Below are 5,079 nucleotides of genomic sequence, written 5' to 3' on the forward strand. Positions count from 1 at the left end.
CCGACACAATATGCTTTCGGTTCAGTCCGTGCTTGCTTCAGCCGGACTAACTGACACATGCTCGTTTCTGTCTCCAGTACTCCTGAATTACATGCATCTCCAAATGGCCATTGTCTCACTAGTCCCAACAGAGAAATCGCCCTGCTGTGCATTGTGGATGTGTGAGCAGCTGGACTCACTTGCCTGACTGCATCATCTAGCTCCACTGGCCCTGTCAACCCCGTCTGTCCAAAATGCCACTCCATAGCCAGGTGATTCATAGTTTTTTGGTCAAGAACAGTCAGAAATGAATAGCTGCTACTTAGCTTGTAAGCTCCCTGGGGCAAGGGCCATGTTTTTGTTCTGTATTTGTACAGCACCTTGCACAGTAGGGTCCTGCTCGATAACAGAATTCTGGGCCCTACTGTAATACAAAAAATAGACTTTTCAAATCTGAGGTTCATGTCCATATTGACTCGGGTGTTTAAGCACTAAAACCAACTGCTTACCAGTCTTAGCTTCTACCAATATGACTTAAAAGAAAATAGAAGAGTGACTTTACCTGTACTTAACTCTAAGAATCATCCAGACACTTTAGAACTGAGAGAACACAGGCCAGATCTGCAGCTGGTATAAACTGGCATTGATCTACTGACTTCATGGGATCAGGTAGATTTACACCAGCTGAGGATCTGACCTTCATGTGATTTCTAACTGGAGGATTTGAGCCATGAAGTCATAAAGCATAATGAATAACCCTAGGCTGATAACTGTCTTTATAACAGGAGAATGCAGAAATGGGCTTTCTCTCATTTTCTGTTAAACGAAAGTACATGTAGATTCTCATTAACCTCAGCCAACCTCTCCTTTTCTTGAAGTGTTGCAATAATTTAGACGGGAATTAAGGTCCAAAGGCAGCATTTGAAATTCCCGTGCTGTTTCTAGGAACTGCCTCACAAGTTACAAGTTCCTTGTAAAAAGAAAAGGAGGACTTGTGGCACCTTAGAGACTAACCAATTTATTAGAGCATAAGCTTTCGTGAGCTACAGCTCACTTCTTCAGATGCATATCGTGGAAACTGCAGCAGGCTTTATATATACACAGAGAATATGAAACAATACCTATTCCCACACCTGGATTTGTGCTGGAAATCACTTTAGATAAGCTATTACCAGCAGGACAGTGGGGTGGGAATAGGTATTGTTTCATATTCTCTGTGTATATATAAAGCCTGCTGCAGTTTCCACGATATGCATCTGAAGAAGTGAGCTGTAGCTCACGAAAGCTTATGCTCTAATAAATTGGTTAGTCTCTAAGGTGCCACAAGTCCTCCTTTTCTTTTTGCGAATACAGACTAACACGGCTGTTACTCTGAAAGTTCCTTGTAGCGATCCTCTAGCCAAAAGGGAGTGTGTGCAAAAGGGGGATTCAGGCAACTAGCGCTGCACATGTGGGGTGGTTGCTATTCCCTGGGAAAACTATTCAGCAGAAAGTAGAAGGACAATGGGTAGGGCTCCATGTCTGTCGTGGAAGTCACGGATTCTGTGACTTTCTGTGGCTTCTGCAGGGACCAGTGTGGCTGACCCCAGGGCCTCCCAAGCAGCTGGCCCCAGGCACTGCCCCACCAATGTCCCCGCCCCCCGCCCCTCCCCCCAGCATCAGCCCCCACAAACACCCACAGTGTCCCCCCCCCAATCCTTCCCCCTCCCCCCAAGATTTAAACACAGGTATTTTTAGTAAAAGTCATGGACAGGTCACGGCCCATGAATTTTGGTTTATTGCCTGTGACCTGTCCATGACTTTTCCTCAAAATACCCGACTAAATCATAGCCTTAATAATGGGCTCATGGTGAAGGAGGACTCAGGAGACTGGGCTTCAGAGCCTGGCTCTGCATCCCCTGTGCTGACAGCAGAGGCACATGCAGAGGCCTGGCTAAGTTTAACTGACCATCCTTGGGTCAACAGTGGGTTTGAAGCAGTGGCAGGACCCACTGTGGTGAGATTAATTTCTTAGTCTTGTGGTAAACTGCCTATAAGTGGGATGAGTCACTTAACCAGGGTGATTCACTCCCATCCACAGGAGTGGATGCGTCATCTAATTTGCAACCATGAATACAATTTCCCCAGGGCATACTGGTAGGGTTAATAGGGAGAAGGGAGAGTAAAGTCACTTTCCTCTCAAGCATTTATCATCCATCAGAATCAGGTGTGTGTGTCCATTTTTTACCACCACAGGAGAGAGCCACTGGTGAATCTCTCTCATTCCTGTCTTGTCTGGGCATGATAGACTGAAACTCAGGGAGAGACACCCCTTTTTGTTTCATACAGTGGGATACGATCGTAGAGAACTCAGTTGTACTGAGGTCACAGTCAGTGCAACTGAGATCAGGAGGCAAAGTAGCTTAATCAGCTGTTGAGGATCTAGCCTTAGTGTCTTGCCCAAGGGGACACAGGAAGTCTGTGGCAGAGCAGCAAATTGAACCCAGGTCTGAGGCTAGTGCACTAAGCACTCGACAATACTCTCTGGAGTGGTATGCTGCAGCCACCACTCTGTTCCATCCCTTCCTGTCCTGAAACTGAGGGAGCATGTAGTGTAAATCTGACCGTGGCAGCTTTACACAACCAGGGGAGTTCCTTAGGACACAGGAACCTCAAATCTTCCCATAGGGCAATTCTAAGTCCCCTTCCAGCAACTTGGGTGCAGAAATGGGATGAGGATCTGGCCCGATTGCTTGTCCAGCTTCCTTTGACTTTGGGATTTGACAATTGGGAAATGCAGTCTGTCCTTTAGTAAGGGACTGCTGGGGTTATGGAGCTGTAGGACAAGTGTCCATGGTGTGACAAAGTTGCTCTTCTACCTTGGTGGGGCCTGTGCTTATTGGCAGATTTGCTCGCCTCAGAGATTCATGGCAGCCCTCAGTTTGGCCACTTCTGTGGCTCAAATCCGCTCTTCACTCAGATAACCTCATCACTGGCCAGCATGGGGAAAAAGAAGGAGAACAATCCCCACAGTCTCTGCTGATCCACCACATGGGTCAGAGAACAGTCCAGAGACCTTCCCCTCTGGTGGAACCCACAGTCCAGGTCAACTCCTCCTATTTCTGATCAGGAGTTGGAGGTTTGGGGGGAACCTGGGCCCGTCCGCCCTCTCCTCCGGGTTCCAGCCCAGGGCCCTGTGGTCTACAGCTGTCTAGAGTGCCTCCTGGAACAGCTGCGCAAGAGCTCCAGCTCCCTGGGCTACTTCCCCATGGCCTCCTCCCAACCCCTTCTTTAGCCTCATCACAGGATCTTCCTCCTGGTGTCTGATAATGCTTGTACTCCTCAGTCCTCCAGCAGTACGCCTTCTCACTCTCAGTTCCTAGTGCCTCTTGCTCCCAGCTCCTCGCACGCACGCCACAAACTGAAGTGAGATCCTTTTTAAACTCGGGTGCCCGGATTAGCCGGCCTGTCTTAATTGATTCTAGCAGCGTCTTAATTGGCTCCAGGTGTCCTAATTAGCCTGCCTGCCTGAATTTGTTCCAGCAAGTTCCTTCTTGTTCTGGAACTGCCTGTTACCTTACCCAGGGAAAATGGACCTGCTTAATCTGGGACTAATATATCTGCCTGCCTTTCTCTTGGACTCCAGCGGGTGCACGTGCGGCCCTGCAAGTAATTTTTGTTTTTACCGCTGTCTTGTGCCAGACCGCGTTACCATGAGCTTGCCCTGAACCCCAAGCCCTTCCTGAACGGACTGACAGGGAAGCCGGTGATGGTGAAGCTGAAATGAGGGATGGAGTACAAGAGCTACCTGGTGTCTGTTGACCGTTACATGAACATGCAGCTCACAAACACAGAAGAATACATAGATGGTGCATTGTCAGGACACCTTGGTGAAGTTTTGATAAGATGTAACAATGTCCTGTACATCAGAGAAGTAGAAGAAGAAGAAAAAGATGGAGAAATGAGAGAATAAGTTTGTATATTTCTGGAAAATAAAGATCAGTTTTTCACAAAAAAACCCACTCTCCTGTAGCCATCTGGCCTGACACTGTCACAGTGGACATTCTGCTCAGAGGTGTGCTGGGGAAACACGCCCAGCGGCTGCCTTGGAAAGGTAGCGTGCTCTCCATCTGCATCTGCTGTCAGATACCAAACCCTCACACTGACTAGCTACACCCTCCCTGCCTTGTGGCAGGACCCTTTGCAGATCTGCTCCAGGGCAGAAAAACCCCTTTGTCTTCTTCCCATCCCCAAATCCCCTGCACAGGACAAACCAGAATTTAGCCCATAGACGTTTAGTATGCACCGTACAGGACAGATTCTCTGCTGCCTCCAGTATTCCTGTCCTGACAAACCTCTTCTCCCTACCACCAGCGCTGTCGGGAGGGAGGTTGTGGAGTCAGCACTATAGGGCCCTTCGGGGGGTTGAGCAACACAGAAAGAGCACCGTGTGCTGGAGAACAGGCCTCTCAATGTATGGGATAGTCACACAGGCCAAGATATGTCAAAAGTGACTAGTGGATTTTGTGTGCCCAGCTTGAAACACCTTCATAGGCCTCATTTTTCAGGAAGTGCTGAGCACCTGCCCTCTAAAAAACAGGCCCCTTTAAGGTAACAAGTTGGACACTAAAAATCACTAGTCACTTTACAAAATCTTGGCTATATACCGTACCTTGCATCTGTTAATCAGTAACTACATAGGGGAGTGGGCTTAGCTAGTTAGCAGAGACCGTGTCCAATAGCTGGACTCATGCTACTGTGTCTGGTGCACAGGCCCACATCTGGCCAACTAATCAAGACCTCTGTGTCCTCTGGGACAAGCCATTAGGAGGTGTTCCCAGCTGATGTGTCTCATGGCACGGGAAATGCCAAGAAAAATTATGAGCCACAGTCTGTTTTATACATGTTAGATTTTGTGCCTCCCTCCCCCACCTTTCACAATACAAGTTTGTCAATTTGGAGAAGTCCCTTCCCACAGTCAACCTCTAATGAGCTCCTCTTCTCTCTGACTAATTGTGGATTCTCCCCTGCCCCCACCAGTGACTTTACCATAACAATCATGGAGAGATACAAAGGTCACAGTTAATATCTGAGATTTAAAAAAAAGAAAAGTGGCCAGTA

The 5,079-nt window shown here is 48.1% G+C and overlaps 1 pseudogene; it reads left to right on the top strand.

Annotated features, from left to right (window-relative positions):
* The first annotated feature begins 1,825 nt into the window (after positions 1 to 1,825).
* On the top strand, positions 1,826 to 3,955 carry LOC140915028 (small nuclear ribonucleoprotein F pseudogene; annotated as a pseudogene).
* The last annotated feature ends 1,124 nt before the right edge of the window (positions 3,956 to 5,079 follow it).

Source organism: Lepidochelys kempii, chromosome 7, assembly GCF_965140285.1.
Source record: "Lepidochelys kempii isolate rLepKem1 chromosome 7, rLepKem1.hap1, whole genome shotgun sequence".
NCBI classification, from domain to species: domain Eukaryota; kingdom Metazoa; phylum Chordata; order Testudines; family Cheloniidae; genus Lepidochelys; species Lepidochelys kempii.